At 45.8% G+C, this 20,796-nt stretch overlaps 1 protein-coding gene across 2 annotated transcripts in view; it reads left to right on the top strand.

Annotated features, from left to right (window-relative positions):
• Positions 1–20,796, top strand: part of LOC147224182 (cell adhesion molecule 2-like) — a 183,583-nt gene that overhangs the window by 110,978 nt on the left and 51,809 nt on the right. The gene's annotated exons all lie outside the window — the stretch shown is intronic.

Genomic DNA, 20,796 nt, shown 5'->3' on the forward strand with positions numbered 1-20,796 from the left:
CGCCTGACGTGAAAAAACGTGACAAATACAGGCTGACGCTGTTTGGAAAAGGCTCTCTTTTCGTTCTTCGTTCATTCTTTTGACGCCCTCGCCGGCGCCCAAGGTCACGGGGCTGTTTCCGATCTCGGTCGGCGCCGGCTGGGAGGCGGGTTTTAACATGTATGAGTCACCTGTCAATCACAGGAACCCCGACGTAGAGCAGTAGCTACATTGCAACATAACATAAAAACTCACAAGTTGACATAATGGTACTGCAATAGTAGCAAAGACATGGAGACCAAGTGACATCATGACATAGTGACATTGTCACAACTGGAAAAATGACATCGTAATAAAGTGATAAAGCAAGCGTTATTTGCAGTCCCTATGTCCCCTATTGTAAGTCGCTTTGGATAAAAGTGTCTGCCAAATGTAATGTAATAAAGCGACATACTCAAACAGTGACGTACCGACATGCAAAGTCACGACATAGTGACATCGCGACAAACTGGAATAGTGACAGTGATATTATTAGATAGGGACACAGTGACAATGCAACATAGTGATATTGTAATAAATTGAAAAAGCATCTTACTAATACACTGATATGCTAGCATGAGAAATCATGACAGTGATAAAGCAACAAAGTGGCACATTGACACAACATTGCGACATAGTAAATTTGTGACATCATGACACAGCAACGTAGTGATATTGTGACATAGCAGCAAAGTGACAGAGCGGCTTACTGACATAGTGACGTGTCAGTACATGACATAATGATATTGTGAAATAGAATCATAGTGACGTGTCAATACATGGCATAATGATATTGTGACATAGAATCATCGTGACAAAGTGACGTGTCAATTCACGACATAATGATATTGTGACTTAGAATCATAGTGATGTGTCAATTCATGACATAATGATATCGTGACAGCATCATAGCGACAAAGTGACATGTTACTTCACGACATAATGATATTGTGACATAGCATCATAGCGACAAAGTGACGTGTCAATTGACGTCATCATGATATTGTGACATAGCAGCAAAGTAACAAAGCGGCTTACTGACATAGCGATGTGTCAGTACATGACATAATGATATTGTGACATAGCATCATAGCGACAAAGTGACGTATCACTTCACGACAATGATATTGTGACATAGCATCATAGCAACATAGTGACGTGTCAATTCACACATAATGATATCATGACATAGCATCATGGCGACATCATGACATTTTGTCAGTGACATGATAATGCATGACCTAGTTATACAGCGACCTGATGACATAATGACTAAGTGACACAGTAACGTCATGACATAATGAAACCGTGACAAAGCAACATATTGACACTGTGACACAGTGACATAAAACAACATTGCGACATAATCACATTGTGACAGAGTGACAGTGATATCGTGACATAGCTACAAAGCGGCTTACTGATATCGCGACGTAGCGACACGACAATTCACGAAATTGCGATATTGTGACAAAGCCATATAGTGATATAGCAATATAGTGACATTTTGTCAGCGACATCGTAATTCATGACAGTGATATAGCAACATAGTGTCATAGCGACCTAGCAGCGGAGCCGTGTTGTCTCGTCACATGTTGTATACAAACCGCATTTTCCTGCTCCTCCTGCTGGCAGCATGGCATCCGGTGTGTTTGTGTGTTCACAGCGACGACGCTCAACGTCGATTTTCCTCACTTACACCTCTTACCCGCCCAATTACCACGCCGCCGTTTGTTTGCTTGTTTTGAATTAAATTCAAGCGAGCCGACGTTGATGGCGATCAATTAGGGCGTATCTCCATCCCTCTCACGGCTCCCATCCCTCCCCTCCCCTGTCCACTTTTTGAAAAGGTGGCATTTTATAATCACAGATATAATTAGAGACTTAGTTTGTAATTAAAGTAGGATACACATTTGGCGTCGGAGCAGCGGAAATCTAGTTTAACATCTGGAAGCCCCTTTTTTTTTTTTTTTTCCTCCGACGTTAGCTTCGGCACTCTAATTACAGTTAATAACTTTTATTAATAACAACAAAGATAATGAATACAAGCACGTGTCAGTCTTCAGTGTTGATTAAAGGGTTTTAATGGCGGTGTATTCCGGCGGATTTATATTCGGCTCGTTTGGTGTTTGAGAAAAACATCGGAATAAATAAATCAATGGGACCGGCAGCTGCTGTTTAAACGGGAATCGTCCCCGAGGGTTTTTTTTTTTTTTTTTTTTTTAAGGGGACGCGCAGATCGAATCCGCCGCTGTCTGAAGACCCACCTGTGCATTTGGATATTCCACGGAGAGCTCAGATACACAACGTAGAAAAGGACGCCGCATCAAGAGGCGCATATGTTCTTGAACCGTCGTTTGATTTGTTTTCGCAGCTGTCGGATAGATGTCAATCACGATTATCCAACAAATGTGTTCGTATACGGTGGCGCCGTGTTGTTTCCCTTTCACCCGCCAAACACCGTCCCCTTAACCTTTTTTTTTTACCACCCGTGTTATGATATTGGGCGGGATTGTTAGCGCAAAGCAAGAAGCTCCCGATCCCGAATAGTCCAGAACGACAGCGAGAAAGGCTGCATCTCTATATGGTGACCGGAGAGAGTACGGGATAAGCGGTATAGATAATGCACAAATTAATGTTTTCGGTGCCGAGATTTCCCAGACAAGCTGTCAGCACCTGAGAGCGGCGCTGCGAGAGGCGAAATTGATGATAAACGGCTAAAAAACGACCACAAAGCTGGCTCTTTGTCTATTTTCGGATTTACTTTGCTTCCCTGGATGTGCAGTGCAACTTCAGCTCACAAAGTATCTTTTACTCCCCTTTTTTTCAAACCTTTTCCCGTTGAAATCCGTGTCAATCCCGCTGTTCTCCAGCCCCAGTTCCATTCTGCACTCCTTTGAAACTTTTATGGGTTTATTTGTGGCAAAAATACAGAAAGGATTAAAAGATAACCTTAATTATTGCTGTTTTTCTGGTGTTCTTTCTCTTCTTGCCAGCACTTGTACTCTGCATTTCCTTCCCTAAATCAGCAAAATTAAAGCCTTCTCGCATATGAGACCCTCGCTAACGCTATCTCCGGCAAGCTGTCTTTCATTAATCCACACTAACAATAACTTTGTTTTGTTAGCGTAGTCGTTCATTTAGCCAAATCAGCCGACTTTATGCATCTTTGTTCTTCAGAATTGTACAGATGGTTGCCTTAGCCATGTCGCAGTGCTTGGCGGGATGCGTAACGCAAACACCGCCCTCGTATTTAGCTATTATTTCCTTCTTCAGATCAACTGAAATTCTTAATTTCTTCTGAACATCACCAGCACTGGCATTTCTAACTTTTTTTGGGGAGCTATAATGAAGGCTAGCTGACTGTAAGAAATCGTTATAAGACTAGAACACAATGATAAATGATGTAGACGATGTGAAGAAGCACGACCGTTGCTACGCAACAACGCCACAATACGGGAAGCCCGCGATTTTCTTCGCAGGTCGTTTCAAAATCACATTGTGAAAATTGTTCTTCGGCTGATTTGTTCAGCGCCCTCACATTTAGCTATTATTTCCTTCTTCAGATCGACTGAAATTCTCAATTTCTTATTAACGCCGCCATCACAAGCATTTTTTGTGAGTCATAATGAGGGCTAGCTTCCTGGGGGGGAAAAAAAAGCACAAAAAAAGCATTATAACAGGAGAACATAACAATGAACGCTGTAAAAAAAAAAAAAAAAAACGCAGAGAAGCATGCATGACTGACTGAGTTTGTTTGTTTGTTTGCAGGTTGATTCGAAATTTGGTCGCAAACTCTGTTCGTCGTCCGATATGTTGGCGTTCGTAAGCCGAGGTTTTAGCGTACTTCGAAAATTAAATGCTAAGTAAAACCAGGATTTTCTCTGTTATTCATCTTATTTAATTGCGGCTACTCCTTAGTGTCAGGATGCGTGATATGTCGCCATGTTTCCGACATACACACACACCTTTTTCCGTACTTCCATACTGGAAAAGGTTCAACACGGGTGTCACGATCAGCGGTTTCACGATTAGCTTTTAGCGGTGACTTAGGAGGTGACGACAAAAAGACAAAGTTTTTTCATGGAGGGGGGGGGATGGAAAAGCAGCCGGATTGATGGGATTATAGCGGTGGAATTGCCTCATAAACGAGATGAAGTGAGATAAGAAAGTATTAGATACAAATATTTATGGAGATAATCTCCGAAGCACTCGAGACGTCCATTAAAATAATAAAGAGCCGGATAGAGGCTAATGAAAATGAAAATATCCGTTCCATACATAATTTATGTATATTGCTTTTTTTTTTCCCCTTTTTTATTGTTAATCGCTTCTGTGGAAGGTGCGTGTAAAGTGTGTGTGTGTGTGTGTGGCAGTGATGGGAGCCCTTCATTGGCATCAGTGGGAGTGGGAGGAACGAGTTATAGTCTTTCTGCAGGAAGGCGCGAAGCCGTGGACGAGGCTGCAAGCTCGTGACATGGACGTTTCCGGATTTTACGCGGATCACCTGAGAACGGGAGGAAACGTTAGCCGAATTCCGCCTCACCTGACCCACTTCCTGCCGCTGATTTATCTCCCCTTTTCCAAACGGCAAGGTGGAATTTTAAAAAAAAAAAAAAAAAAAAAAAAGAAAACGTCGCTAAGAGCCCTTCCCCCAACCCCCCCCCGCTCCCTCACGGGGATATTTATTGCCGGTTCTGGGAATTGTCCTCCCACTCCCTCGCCTCCAGCTCCGACTGTGGGCAAATCACGGGGGAGGACGGCTCGCCACGCCGCCTCCGAGCCGAGGGAGTTCCACTTTCGCTGAGGTGATACTCCGTAACAGTCAAGTCAGATTTTATTTCTACGGCGCCGTGTAGAGCAGGTCTAACAATCTCTGAGGAACAAGCGGTCTTCGACGGTGGTGAGGACATGTCGCATTTATCAGGCGGAGACGTCGGACGCATCCCAGATGGATGTCGGTGGCCTTCTGCCTCGGCCGAGAGAAACGGAGAAGGCGAAGGACAGGAAGGGAGAAAGTGAGAGTGTGATAGAAGCTGGAGGGATATGAGCATCGGGACGGACAAACGATATCTTACTGATAATAACGGTAGTTTTACATGTAGACTCAAGACACCAAAAGAGTTACAGAACTGTACCGGCATGGGTTAAGAGTAAGAGAATATCGGTATCCACTGAAGATCGGACAGCAGCGAGACTTGGGGAGGGACTCGGAGGCCAAGCGGAGAGCCCTTGCATCCTAATTTGCCGGAAGGGGCCTGGATGCTAGCAAAAAAGACTCGAGGGGCCTGATCTGGGCCAAAAGGCCAGTCGGAAGGGCACTGGCCCAGTTGGCACTGGGAGGCCCAGTGCGGGGAGGTCCAGGCGGCAGGGTGCTGGCATCCAAAACATGAGGAGGGGCCCGGACAGTACCAGGGGGCACGGCCCGGAAAGTGCTGATAATCAAAGCAAACTTGAGGAGCCTGGACAGGGCTGGAAAACCAGGTGAAAGGGCACTGGCCCAGTCGGGACTAGGTAGCCAGGGGAAAGGGCACCGGCGTCCAAAATTCAAGGGAGGATCTAGTCGGGAACGGGGGGCCGGACAGGAGGCACTGGTATGCTCTCATGGGCAGGTAGGAAAAGAGAAACAAGAGGTGCAGAGGAGGAGCAAGGAACAAGGAACTCCCAGTGACACAAAATATGGCATACAGACACAGAGAGCGCGAGTATGGATATGTAGGGGAATATAAGGATGCATCCGGAAACCGTAAGGAATGACCAGTGAGACTGAGGCTCACGTTTTTGGATCCTCACTGTTTACCGGTTACTTGCAACGCAAGGCGACCATGAGCCGAACCCCAACAAGTCGCACTAACGGTTACACGCTAATAGCTTCCATGATACCATAATTGCTCAAATATTCACAAAAGAAATAACAACAGTGGACAACTGGCCAGAGTTAGTCAATCAAACCACCCCCACTGGTAGCTTGTGACTCGACCCTGATATGAAGTCAGTATCATGCGCTGAAGAAGGGACATGTTTTTCAGAAGGGACAGGATGAGTAAAGTGCATCATGACATGTCCCTCAGCAGGGCAAGCCTTCAGCAACATAACAAGGAGTTATCCTAGTGCCGACAATGAACTATCTCAATCTGAAGGTTGCTCTTGACAAGAGAGGATGTCTGCCCTCTGTATGGAGATCGGACTCCAGTCGAGACTCTGGGGATCGCAGGTGGCAGTGCGAAGCAGATCCGACTCCGGCAGAATACCCGCCCTCCCACTCTGACGTGGGGTACCTCCGCCCACCATCAGAGATGCGTATCCAATTTCCAAAGGAGAAACATTAATCACGAACAAAAAGAATACAAATATACAGATGAGACGAAGCGAGAAAATATCAGATCCACCTCGGATTCTGTCGAAACCCCAGCAGGTGCCAAGAAACCCAAGGACGTTTGAGTTATTTAAAAGTAAACAGTTTGCATCCGTCTTTGTTTGGGAGCCTCGAGCACATAAATTATCTCCTGCCGAACTTGCAAATGAGGTGAGAAAGAGTGACGGGAAGCACATTACTAATCTTGCAAAAGTAATCGTGGGCGCCACCATTACCATAATTACATATGGATTTTCCGTGGCCGAATCAATTGCATATTTGAAGAACTATATTGTCAAATATTCCGTGTTGATTTTAAATTATGACATGATGTGAGCGGGGCAGGGGCGGTCCGTACCGTTGGATCTGCAGTTTCCGAACGTGCTTCGGTTTGGACTGGCAGTTTAATGATTCATGGATCGGACTTAGATTTAGCGCTAATTAGGCCTTAAACCCCCCCCGCTCCCCGCCCTGCCACCACCCTGCCAAACAGCTAAGCGATAGCTTAGCGGGAAAACCTTTATCGAGCACTCAAGATCGCCGGGTTAGCATCTCGGCTGAAGAGCGAGTTTAAATTACACCGCCGGCGTAATGCATTGTTTCCGTTTGACAGACGTGACCTTTCGGTCGTTATCGGAACAAATCGTGTTTAATCCTTTTTTTTTAAATTTTATTTATTTTCCTCTCTAAAAAGGTCATTCTCGGCCAAAACGATCAGATATGGGGGGGTTTACCACTCGTGAAAACGCGGCGCGCCTTATCTGCGCCCAGAACCGTCCACTTTCGGCGCCTCTCCGTTATCAACCCCTGCTGCTGGAGTAAATTAACGTGACATGGAGTGGAGGTCAGATTCTGCAAACACCCACCCTCCCTGCTAATTTAATCAACAGTACTTGTTTGTCCCATTTTTTAAATTTTAGCCCAAGTTAGCCAGGACCAAGTGTATCCTACGTAGGGCTACTCGCGGCCCCTGGAGTCTCTAAAAGCAGAACGGGCCGGAGCGTTCATTCATCGAACTCCATCCAAGGATTCGATGTCTTCTTTTTGTTTACAACCGGATTTAAAACCTTCCGTTCGAGAAGGCTTACAGTTAGCACTATGCTAGCCCTTGATTGTGCTGCCGTAGGCTGAGGATAATCCATGATGCTCCTCTCTTCCTCTCCAGCCTGCGCTCATGTTCCTTCATCAATGTATGATAGAAACCTTGTATCTTCCCCGGGCTCTTTCATTTCGTAGGTTCCCAGTGGAGTGGCTTGATCTACTCCTAACCGTCCACTGTTATTATGCTATTATTGTATCATGCCAGCTATTTGTGTGTACCTGTTAGCGCTACTGTTATTAGCAGTATGACATCCTTTGTACCTGTACCTCCCAGCCTTCACACCCCATTTGTCTCGATCAAACTCTTCTTTCTATCTCGCTACCCTTCTCTTTGGCTCTCGAGGCAGAAGGCCGCCGGCATTGAGCTGGGGTCCCTGCAAGGTTTTTGTCAGGTAAAAGGAAGTTTTTCGCCGCTGCTCCCGGGGTAATGCTGGGGACATCTCAAACATCGTGGGAAGCCATGTTGTGATCAGGCGCTGGCTATATAAATTAAATCTGACTTGACCTGACTTATTGGGGCTCCAGTAAAAGGGCGCATGTTGTTTACATGCTGCTCTTCAAAGGCTGCTGGTGCATCAGTATGGAATATTAATGCACTGGGAAAAAAAAAAAAAAATCACGGTTCACTTTTTTAACAAGCACAGGCTCCCATTTATTCCCCCTCTCGTTCTTTAAATGCAGCTTTAGGGCTTCAGGATGGAGGGTATCGGACGTTCGTGCCAATGACACCCTCCTCAGCCGGGTCAACTAATTCCCTTCGCTCCCTTCTGACGGCGGACCGTTGTTAGTTTTGGCAGGGAGGCCGCGTGAACGCTATAGGGAGCGATAATACCAGCGCCGCCGCGAAGGCTGGCGAACAGGAAGCCATTATCTGGACAGCCCGATGCAGAAGCTAATTGCAGGTCTAAGCTGCTTGGTCGAGTCAGGGTTGGAGGAGAGACATCATTATCCGTGTCTGCATTCTGATTGGACAGCAGAAGTGGCCGTGGTTTCTGGACGCGATATCGGGGTCCATCCTGGGCGGCGAATCAAACCGGTAGAGCCAGACAAATGTGTTCTAGGAAACAGTTTGGTTGAAGAAACGGACATGTTATTTTAATATGAGTCTCAACAACGTCTGACTGAAATGATGCTAATTCAAGGTACCGCCTTAAACGCTTGAATACTAGGACTCATACGCTCAGTTTTGTCCCGAGCAGAGATTGTGCTTTTGTCGTGAATTATTCAAAATCAAAAGATAGAATGTTGAAAGACTAAACCCCTCGCCCATCTTTATTTTATTGTCCGGAGAACACGCTGTGAGTTAGTTCTGCAAAAAACGCAGAACCCGCCGCTGGTTGGAAAATACGAAATAAAGCAGCAAAAGGCTTTATAGAGATTTATTGCTCAGTCTGGATGAGGACAGCGCGCTGTCAATGGACTCAATCGCTGTCTTAATTTCGTCACAATTATTATCATTATTACATTACATTATCAGATCGCTCTTTTATCTGTATGTTGCTTTCATCCGCTGTTCTCTTTTGTAAAGGGTCCTTGAGTTTTAGGAAAGCCGGTAATAAATAAGATTTAATTTCGCAGATTACTTTAAATTCGGGAAATGGCGTCCGAGTCACCCGGTGATGTCGACTAAAGCCGGGGACGAGGCTCGTCGGCGACCTGTTTATGTCAGAAGATCTCAACCTGATCTCAGTCGCCGTTTGAGAGCCGACTTCTGAGTCAACTTAATCGGGTAGCTAACCAACGTAGCCAATGAGAAAGAGGTCGGAAGACGATAACAATCGGTGTAAATATTGAAACAACGATGGCGTGCAGTGAAGGCTGAATTGGACTACAATAATGGAGGAAAGAGCAGATAGCTACGCTAACGACAACAGCTGCAAAGCATTTGTCCTTTGGTTGCTCTCACGATGCAGGTGTCTTCTGTTTGTTTGACCAGTCGCGTGGCGCGCGATCTCTAATCAGTCTTTCAGACCTCGTACAGTAACCCGCTGGTTAATGTGAACGCCACGTCTTTTCAGCATCGGTAACCACGGTGACAATTGCCCGGTGTGACCTCGGTGCGAGCGGCGTGCACACGTTCTGCTTGAAAACAGTAATTAAACAGACACGGCAGGTTATGAAGAGGAGCTTCGCCTCTGCGTGCACTAAAAATCAACTTCAACGTGCGAAAAAAAAAACCTGTATATACATAACGTGCGTTCATTCACCCGACCTCAATAATCCCATGCAGGTAGTAACACCGGCATGCATGCGTTAATGAGGGGAAAATAAACACGCGCAAAGAAAAAAGCAGCTCAGTGCTCTTCTCTGGAGACAGCCACGACATACCATAATATTCTGTAGGTTCCCCATCGCCCTGCATTTGCACAGGCTTTAGCATTGTTGTGTTGATTTACTATTAAAATGTGCTAATTCTGCTAATGCTGCAAATACAGCAAAAGCTGCTAATGCTGCTAATACCGCTAATACTGCTAATGCTACAAATGTGGTGCTCCTCGCCGCCTGCCATCTGATTCTGACATCTTTTTTTTTTTTTTTTTTTTCAAATAAACAACTAAAAATGAAGCAGCAATCCGTGTGAATTGTCATTACAGGCCGCGTTTGATGGTTTAAACCCGCCGCCGGTCGAACTCAGAAGCGTCAGACGGCAGCCACTTGTTCGCATTAGAAGGAAATAGAGGAAGATTACACCAACTCCAAAATAGTCAACTGCTTGTGGATTTTTAAATTTGTTTGGCGCGTAAGTCACATTTATCCCCACTTCCCTCCCCCTCGGCAGCTTTAATGCGTTTATAACAAACAAACAAACATAACAAACGACAGATAAACAGTGGCAATAATGGGAAGCGTTTCCTTTTTACCGTCCTCTCCGGTTACAAAAGCTGCCGTAAATCTTCCCCCGCATCGCTCCCATGCTTCTCATTCTCGGGCGCATTTTATAGTTGTATGATAAAGATATTAGAAAATAAACTAGTAATGGAAGCAATTCTCTTCGGTCCTGTCGTTCAGGGTTGGGTTTGTTTTTTTCCCGTCAGACTCGGCTTGTCCGGTAAGACGTTTGACAGCCACCCGACCGCAAAGTCCCCCTCCTTCCATGCCACCTGCGGTACCCGAGCTCCTCTGGCCCCTCGAAAACAAGGCCGAGAGGTCGGGGACGCAGCTGTGAGCAGAAGTTATCAACAAGATCTAGACCTCAATTAAAAAGAAAAGAAAAGAAAAGAAAGACGGAGAAGACGAGAGACGAGTTCGGACCAGCCGATTTTTCAGTTACTGGAGATACCTGAACTTTTTCGGGAACTGGGCCGATTCTTTCTTGCGTTCACGAAGGAAGCAGGGATCTCAGTTTGGAGTACCGTTTTTGCTCCCACTTCCAGGCAATACTTCTTACTTTAAAAAGGAATCTGGTCACCAATCAGATGTTTTCTTGTGACAAAATGGTCAGAATCAGCAGGAAATGGGACTGAATGTAGCTCTTCTGGTCTGCGATGTCACAGAGGGGTTTCCAGGGCAACGTTTTGGGCAAAATAAGTAGAGTTTGCTAACGTCGGGGGTTCTTCAGGGGAGTGAGAAAATAAAAATAACCATCTGATAGTTGATGGTTATTATTCCCGTAATGCACTTGGATCTCCGCGTTCTTCACGGTGGTTTGCGGGGCTTAACGTACCGGTTCCCGTGGGAATGCAAAGCTAAAAGGTTCCTCTGGTGGAAGCTAGTTCCTGGAACAAATCTGGAGTCGGACAGTTTTTAGTATTTTTCTCCCCGAAAACAGATATGGGCAGCTCCGGTGTTTGTTTCCTGGTTTGGTCAAAGGCGAGGACACGATAGATATTCAGCCTTCAACGATTTGCCTAGTCTTATCACAAATTTACCAATTTTCCTTTTAATTCGCCTCATTTCTATGTTTTGGGTTTGCATTTTGATGCAAGAGCAGAATTAGCTTAGCGCTCGCATTGGTTCTTTCAACACCAGTTTTTGACATTTTATCAAGATCAAATTTTTTAGCCTCCGATGAGCTCTGTCATCGCTTGCAAAGAGTCATCTGTGACCAAGGGGTAAATATCTTGCAGTGAGGGAGCAAAATTGTTTGATAATACATGTGCGAAGGAACCGGGAAGTCCAGAGACAGACGAGGTCGCCACTTGTGCTGGACAATGATACTTGGAGTGAAGTTCGGCGGAGTCTGAATGACGGACTTGAACCGATTTCTTCCGGACATGACGGTTTGTTACCATGGCAACTGGTCACCCCACTTTTTTTTTTTTTTTTTTAGCCCCGCCCCCCTGAACCATCTGCCTCACAAGTCTCGAACAGCCCGTTATATTTCGTCGACCTACAGCATCACTTCCTGTTTCTTGTCTTTTCATCCAATCAGAGGCCTCCTTTGCGATCTCTTGGTTCTTCTGTTTGTGCTAGCCTACCGCTTTTATTTGTAACAGCCATCAATGCATCTGGATCAGGGGCGTTCACTTTTTTTTTGGCTTACAAGCTACTTTTAACCCTTATATTATGTTAAGGGTCAATTTGATCCATTGGGTCAATGGGTGAAATGGGTCAAATTGACACTTAACATAATAAGAGGGTTAAAAACGATCTACCATTATTGAAATGCTAAATTAGTATTGACATATACACACACAGAGTATATTTTAAAATATACATTTAGTTTACCTTGCATAACACTATTATCATCGATGGCAGAATACAGTTCTGTACATTTTACACCATTACCTTACGTCTTGCATAGTCCAGACAGTAGGTTCTGGAAGACACGCCCAAATTATCGTCGGGTTTTCAGCTCCAGATTTCAGATTGGCCGTCCCGTCTGTCAATTGGATTGGATGCTAAGCTAACAGCGTTTTTTTTTTTTTTGTTTTTAAGGACAAGTTTTTGTTTGATTGGCCTCGTGCGCTTGATAGAGTCACTGCCAACAGCTCGCGCCTTTAGGCGAGGATCGGAACGTAGATCGGTCGGTAAATCGAGATCCTTCGAGTCCGCGATCCACGCGTCCATTGCCCGCTCCATCCACTCGTGAAGAAGACCTGCAGTCTAGGACCTTTCGTTTCCTGGCTGGAAGCCTCTGCGGACGAACATCCTGAGCTCTTTGACAGAATTCAGACTCTCGGAATTCTGGTTTATGCACGGATCGAAAAAAAAAAACGCCCTCAAGTTATAAGGCCGGGATCTCTTCCCGCCCAGGAATCCGCAGGAAGTAAGATGATGTTCTGGAACAGAAGTCCGGCCAGGACTTGCCTGCAGTGATACTCTGAGTTTAATGCCCATGGCGAGCTTGCTAGCCGTTAGCGATATCTCCTCTCCAGCCGGCAGGTTTTTCAGCACCGCAAGCCCAAAAGAGGCCCCCTGCCCGTTTCCTCCGCCTCGCCACGCTTCCCCCCGTCGGGGTCGTCTCCGCCTCGGCGGTCTATGCACATCTTGAACCAAATGAACAAAGCTTAGCGAGCGTTGAGCGCCCGGCTTCCCCCAGAGCCTGTCAGTCAACCAAGCGGACGTCTGCGGACGCGCAACGTCGTCAGTTGATTTAAAATAAAAAAATTGGGACGTGACTCGGACAAAACGAAAAGAGATCCAGCTCCTTGTGATTGTTTCGTCGCTGTGGGATTATGTCATAACAGGACATTAATTACACAGGAACTGCGTGTTACGAAATTACAATTTTAGATTTCATCAGTGAAGTGTGATTTGGAAACACCGCCGCTTTTAAGGATTATTTTGCGACTCGCCAATTTTCGGGTTTCCTTCGCAATGAGAGCGAAAATCTCAAGGCAGGGGGAAAAAATGGTCACACGCCGGGAAAGAGGAGACAGGAAGTGTCGCCGCTCCGGTTTGAGTTCCATTCCAGACCGACGACGCCACCGCTTCATCTGCTCTCCCGGGAAATGAACTCGGAGGATCTCTTCAGGTCGGTTTGGTCTCGGAGAAACGCTGGATGTCGTTCAAAGAGCGAGCGTCCATTTGTCATCCCCGAGGGTCCCCGCGAAGCGTCTCCTCGGATAAAAGCGCCACGAGCTGGAAGATCCCGAGCCGGAGAGGACGGATGATCAAGATCGGGCTCCTCGACGGGAGCGCGGAAATAAAAAGCTGCGCTGTAAAGTAAAGCGTGAAAAACAGAAAAAAATCCCCCCGAAGAAGAACTTCAGAGCTATCCGAGCGAGGATGAGCTCCTCCGGCCGGCGTAAACGGCGAGGACGTCGGAAGCGGAGCACAGAATAAAAGGCAGATCTTCGCAGAACAGTGTTAGTGCCATTTTCCTTTTTTTTGTAATTTAGTCTCAGATTTGGATATAATATTATTAATAATAATAATAATAATACATGGGATTTTTATAGCGCTTTTCATGACACTCAAAGACCCTTCACAAGTAAAAACAGAAGGAACAGAACATACACAGAGTTATTGGGAAGAAGTCCATAATTGCAGAGTGTGGCGATGAGCACCAGTCCAGGGACGAGCTGGAGGAGCTTCGCCGGTGTGCAGCTGAGTGTCGTGCTGCTGTGAGGAGGCAAGTGCTGGAGCTGGATGTCAGAGATGGATTTTTGGTGGTGGGAGAAATGGTGGAGCAGGAGGAGCAAGAAGATTTCGGCCGATGGAAATGCCGTCTTGCTAGGTGTCATCGGGATCCGGAGTTTCGGGAGGCCGGTCGGCTAGCTAGCCAGCCGGCCGGCCAGCTCAGGTCACCGTCGAGATCCAGAGTTTCGAGAGGCTAGCCGGCTAGCTAGCCAGCCAGCCAGCCTGCTCAGGTCGCCGTCGGGATCTGGAGTTTTGAGAGGCTAGCTAGCTAGCCAGCCAGCCTGCTCAGGTCGGCAAGCTAGTTTGGTAGCTTGCAGGAGATTGTCCAGGTGAGCCTTTGTCTTTGGTTTGGTTGATTGGTTGGAGAGCGGGAAGCGGCAGCCAAACGCGCTAGCGTCCTCCCGCCTGCCATCTTGCCAAAAAAAAAAAAAAAAAAATTTATAATTACTTTATTGTATTTAATTTTGCTTTTTTGTTGAGTCCATGCTTATTCATGGCATATGTATTTATGTTTATGTTAACCAAATTAGGTTCGGAGCAGGCGCTGAGCTATGACGTGATCAGTTCAAATGTGTATAAAGGTAAAAACTGTTTGGATACCAGGGCTGATTCAGTAAAGGACGGAGCGAACACACTGTTTTCTACCGTCGTCAACAGTAAACACACGTAGAGACTCGTTCTTCCCGTCTTAGAGTGGTTAAATGAGTGAATACTTTGGCAAATACTTAGAGGGAACTTTAGCCGCTACACAGAGGGCCGCTAGCTGCGTGGCCTCACGTGGGAGGCAATCCGTTACTCCCCTCCCTCCGCCTCCACGCGCACCGCACGATGCCTGGAAGTTTAATTAAATGGAATATTTATCCACCCCGGGTGTTGGACCCCCCCCCCCTTTCCCCCGGCTCCCGCCGTCCCACACACCCCTGGTACGCCGGCAAATAGGCCAGACCGCTCAGAGTCGGGCCAATTAATTACAATTTTGTCAAGTCCACAGCGTCGCACGATGATTAATTGTGTTAATTTGCAAACATGAAGAGTTCATTTGTTTAATAAAAAAAACCAAGAGCGACTAAGAAAACAAATCGGATTTCAAAATATTCCATTCGGTATTGAATTAGATCGGCATCCGCCCTTATGCCGACGACTCCGTGATTAAACTCCCGGCGGCGGTCGCCTGTTAGCACATAGCGCGACGTCGTCGATGAGGTTAAAAAAAAAAAAAAGAAGTCAGTCGCCGTTGAAATACGGCACTGAGGGTCGTGTTTGCGTGATGTTTAAGTGCAATTAACACTTAATTATCGAGTGTTTTCCGGGTCACCTTGGAATAGCGAACGGGTGGCGGTTTCAGATCGAAACCAGCCTGTCGCTTCCCTCGCAGAATCAACATATTCATTGAAAATGGGTCACCGCCGAATTGTTTCGAGGCGTATTCAGCCGTTATTTGAGAAGCTAATCTCCTTGGTAACAGGCGGTGGAGAGCAGCCCCGTACCTTGATAACCTGCACAAAAATTAATAACGGTTGCGTTCCCTAATGAATCGAGGCGCGCGGCCATTACCAGAACTCCTTTTCTGGTTATTTGTTTTCTTTTTATCCCGGCCAGAGTTTATGTTTTGCTCGGCGGCGGTGTGCTTGAACGCTCTCTAACCATTCATCAAGGCGCCGCTTTCCATTATTTGGTGCAGTCGACTGAAACTGAGAAAAGGCTCCGGGTGAAGAAACGGCTCATTCTTCCTCCGTGAACTCTCTCTGCGCTGCTCGGCCGAGAGGGTGACGGCGGCTGTGCAGGCTCGCCTTCGCGGATCGGCGGGCCGTTAGGCGAAATCATACGCGCAACACGGTCGCGTAATGATCCGAACCCGGGAGATTCTCCTTGAAGAACAGAAAATTTCCGAATCGTCCGTTACATCTGCTTTGCTGTCAGACGAAAAATGTGCAAGAACTCGAATTCGGTTCCGGGAAGTAGCCTCTGCCGTAAGCTAACCTCGTTCTTCTTGTTGTGGCTTCTTGACTTGAATTTCTTCACTTGAAGACGTTTCGCCGCTCAACCGATAGGCTTCTTCCGCTCTAATAACCTGTGGGGAGTTTGCCGTTATAACTGCCATGGTTTTGGGCGGGTCTGGTTTATGGTGATGTAAATGAAATGAAATAAAAAGATGCTCTTCTTCTCAGATGACCGAGAACCTCCACAGACAACCTTGATCTTATTTTGGCTAAAATGTTGATATTTTAGACCTCCTTATTGGTCCATTTCTAGCTGTTTTTGTCCATTTTGTCTTCAAAGAACAGCTGACCCGTGACCGCAATCGTTTCTCAAAAATGGCGCCAGGAGTATGTAGATATGGGTGCGGATTATGAGCTTTTCCAATTTTCATGAGTTCCTATGGAAACTGACGTAGGAGCTAAAATGTCTCTGTAAACAGAAGTCCATGGTTGCTCATGGTTCCTCTGTTGCTCTTCAGCTCCACATTGAAAAACAAAACCACCACGAAGAAGACGATGACACACACACACACACGCGTTTAAGTGTTCTATATATCTAAAAAAGTCCCACATTGGGCGCTGCACTTTTTTTGAGGGGGTCAACGTCTTTGGAACCGAACGTTCCCGGTTCGATTCCTGGCTCCTCCTGGTGTGTCCAAGCGTTGTTGAGCAAGACACTGAATCCCAAAATGCTCCCCTGGCGCTGATGGACGGCAGCCTGCTGCTCATGGTTCATCCATGATGGATGAATCCCCACGAGGGATTAATGTATGATGAATTATTATTAAATTTTAATTATCATTATCAATTGGTCAGCGTTTGGGCGTCGCAGCACGAAGGACCCTGGTTCCAATCCGACGAGGGCATCTTTCTGGGTGGAGTTTGTATGTTTTTCTCCGTGTCCGGTTTCCGGTTTCCTCCCACAGTCCAAAAAACATGCATTAAACGGAAAAAATCAGGGAAAATTACCCCGAATGAGCGAGTGAAATATGTTTGTTTATATATGCGGCTCCAGCATCCCCGCAACTCTGAGTGCAGGACAAGCGGTAGACTAGCTAACTCCGGACTTCTTTTGGAGAAAATGTTGACGTTCCTCTGCGAGCCCTGGAAAGCCCTTTATGGCGTAACAGTCCGGAAGAGCTCAGACCTTTTCGTCGCTCCATTTCTCACTGGTTTGGTCGATTTTGGAGCAGCTGACCGGCAACTGCAGTCTGCAAGAAGTATCCGCTAATGTGTTTGGTTGACGAACTCCACCAATCACCTTGCACCTGTTTCATATGAGTTCCCGATGTAGGAGCTAAAATGGTCCTGAGCTCCGCGCTCTCCGGTTCCTCTGCAATGCAGCAAGAAACATCCAACCTGAAAAGCATCTGAGAAATGCAAAATGTTCCTGCGGCGCGAAAGGAGGCTAATGCTAATCAGCCGGCGGCGAGCTGCGGTCGTCAAGGGCCGGTCCCGGGGCAGAAGATTTTCCCTTTTCTCTGAGATGCCGTCCCAGAAAATTGAGCTAGAATCAGTCTGCGATGCATCACATCCCATCACATGGCTTCCAGCAGCGACGGAAAATCATCTTCCAGGCTGCGATTACCTGCGCTCGCGTCTTTTTTTTTTTCTTCGCACCTGCTACACGGGCCTCTCCTGCCGCCGCCGCCGCCGCCGAGTGAAGACAAGACGGCATCCGCGCCGCCGTTTTTGGGAAACATCTGTTCCCGCGGTTTCCCCTTCAAACCCCCTCATCAAATATTTGTATTTCCCCTCCGTAATTTCAACTGCGTGGTAAATATTAAATTCATGTGGCGGCGCCAGGGAAAGGATACAAATCGTGCTAATCTGGTGCGTGCTGACGTCTCGCCGCCGGTGGTTTGACCTGAATGCGGACCGTAATCCCAGACCTCCACCCCTGACGTAGACAGTTTTCTCACTTCTGGCGCTGGCGCTAGAAAAAAAATAAAAATAAATAAATAAAATAACAGCAGCTCTCAGATGCATGTGACTGTCAAAAAAAAAAAAAAAAAAATTGTGAAAGGGGGAAAGCGCTGCCAGGGGACCAATTATAGCTTTAGGAGTCGGGGCCTGTAAGCGAGCTGATGTTGGAAGTGTTTTGATTAAAAGAACATACTGCAGAGAAGAGTGGTGTGTGTGTGTGTGTGTGCGCACGTGATTATGTTTGAATTGGATTTAAAATAAAAAATAAAAAATCGGTGTTGCCGTTCATCATCTCTTGTTTTTAATCTGCGCCCTCCCCGTTCGTGAGGAGGAGGAGGCTGGATGAGAGCGAGGGGGGAGGGGCGGCTATGTGACTGATCACATATTGAATTTTTCATTCGCCATAGCACTTCATGATATTTTAAAGAGAGTTTCTACCTCACACACACACACACACACACACACACACACACACAAAAGCTACGCCGGCTCCTTTCATCGATACCCTTCATGTCGCTCAATCCCTCGGCGGACGGGTTGTATCCCGCCGACGGTAAATATGGCCGCCTGTCAACGCGCAGCCTTGAGCTAAAGATAAGTAGCCGGCTTTTCATTCGCTGGAAGACACAGACGCCGCGGCGCCCCCTGTGCGGACGCCGATGTCACGCCTATTGAGGGAAACATTTAAACGTTCAAACACAATACGGCGGCCCGTTTGTCACTTTTGTCCCTTCAGGCTTGTCGTACATCCCCGGCGGGGTGGTGGAGGCTCTGACGCGGATCGCACGACCTATTGTTTTATCCGGGAGAGATGGGTGTTATTTAGATTTATTTCTGTTATTATTGTTTTGATATTCAGATTTTTTTTTTTTTTTTAATAAATCCGCAAATGAATGTTGAATTCCAGCCGAGAGCTGCTTTCACCTGGAGGTTGCATTCAAAGCTGAATAACAAAAAGCAAAGACAACACATTTTTTTTTTTTTTTTAAAACAACCCGTCCACTGAATCTCGATCATTAAAATTCCAGATATGGTAAGTTTTTACTTTAAAAAAACAGATTGTTATCATAGAGCTAACAAACTTGAAGCTATGAAATTTGAAAATCAGAATGTGAGAAGTCTTTACTACCAAACTTCTTCATTATTATAATTTTTACAATTATTCTTTTATTATTACTATTCATTCATTCATTCGTTATATTTACCACATGTCCTGCACTCAGCATGTTGGGGTTGCTGGTCGCCAATCGATCTCAAGGCCACTTATCGAAACATACCATTGAACCTGGGCTGAAGAACGTCCCTAATCATGAACAAATCGGCCTACGATCGGAGTTATTGATCAGATTTTGAATCGAGCTGCAAACGACACACAAATGCACAAACAAACTCGCAGGCTTTCCTTATTGTGGCGTTGTAGCATAGCGGCAGCTGTGCATGCTACTCCGCGTTGTTTACGTTGTTCATCGTTGTTCACCGTTATGTTCTCATGTTATAACGCTTTTTTTCGCTAAGCTAGCCTTGCAGCATTGTAGCTCCAAAAAAAGTGCTTGTAGTAATAAGAAGAAGTTAAGGATTACATTTGATCTGAAGAAGGAAATAATAGCTAAAGAAGTAATGATAGCGTCTAATAGCAGTTCACCAAGCTCTACACCACAGCTAAGTCATCCATCTGTACGATCTTTGTTCCTGAAAAACAAAAATGTGCTAAAGGCGGCTGATGTGGCCAAAGGGTGACTTCGTTAATGAAGCAAAAATATTGTTAGTTTGGATAAATGACAGCTAGCTGGAGATAGCGTTAGCAAGAGTCTCGCATACAAGACGGCTGATTCATTGTGTTCTCCTCTTATAATGCTTTTTTTTTCCTGTAAGTCATCCCTCATAATGGCTCCCAAAAAGTTGCTAGTGCTAGTGGTGCTAAGAACTTAAGAATTTTGGTCGATCTGAAGAAGGAAATCTTTGCTAAATGTGAGCGTGATGTTTGCGTTAACGTTTTTGCCAAGTACTGCAACATGGTTAAGGTCAAACCTGAAAAACAAAGATGCGCTAAAGACGGCTGATTTGTCTAAAGGGATGACAACGCTAACAAATCAAAGTTTTTGTTAGCTTGGTTTATTGACATACAGCTAGCTGGAGATAGCGTTAGCAATGGTCCCCTTATGCAAGAAAGCTTTACTTTTGCTGATTTATAGAAGTGCTGGCAAGAAGAAAAAAAACATTAGAAACAGTAATAATAAGGTTATCTTTAATTCCTCTGTTTTTTTTTCACAAGAAAACCCATAAAAAGTTTTCAACAGTATTAGATTGACATTGATTTCAATAGGAAACATTCATTCGGGTCCGAGAACAGTTGGGCTTGTGAACGTGACAGAACAAATTAAATTCGTAAGCTGAGTTTCTACTGTCATACAGACAAATAACATTCACTCATTCACATTTCATATAGATACACATCATTCACGGGACACAAAGAGACAAGAATTTACAAAATGCCTCCCACGCTCATTAAGGTGAGATGCACGTGCACGCAACTGTAATTACAACAAACAAGTTAAACATTTAATAGATAGATGAATTTTAAATGAAATTGTTATTTTATGGTCAAAGTGTTTAATTTCCGCTCAACAGAATAGGAATTGATTTGTTTATCGCTCCCGTGTTGTGACAAAATAAACCATTCGCAAAGCCGCTTCCGTAATAAACACTTTGAAACGCACTTTTTGGAGCATAATTGAGATTTTCCTTGTAAATTAACGCCAGTAATGGACGTTTTTGGAATCAAATGACAGCGTGTCTCGGACGCGTGGGTCGGTGCGAGGCGGCCCCGGCTCCTGGTTTCGGCGGGCTGTCCGGCATGTTGCCCGGCGACACGGCGAAGAAGAAAAAGGCTCA

Source organism: Fistularia commersonii, chromosome 18 (genome assembly GCF_037954325.1).
Source record: "Fistularia commersonii isolate RoL2024-O1a breed Wild chromosome 18, RoL_Fcom_v1.0, whole genome shotgun sequence".
Lineage (NCBI taxonomy): Eukaryota > Metazoa > Chordata > Actinopteri > Syngnathiformes > Fistulariidae > Fistularia > Fistularia commersonii.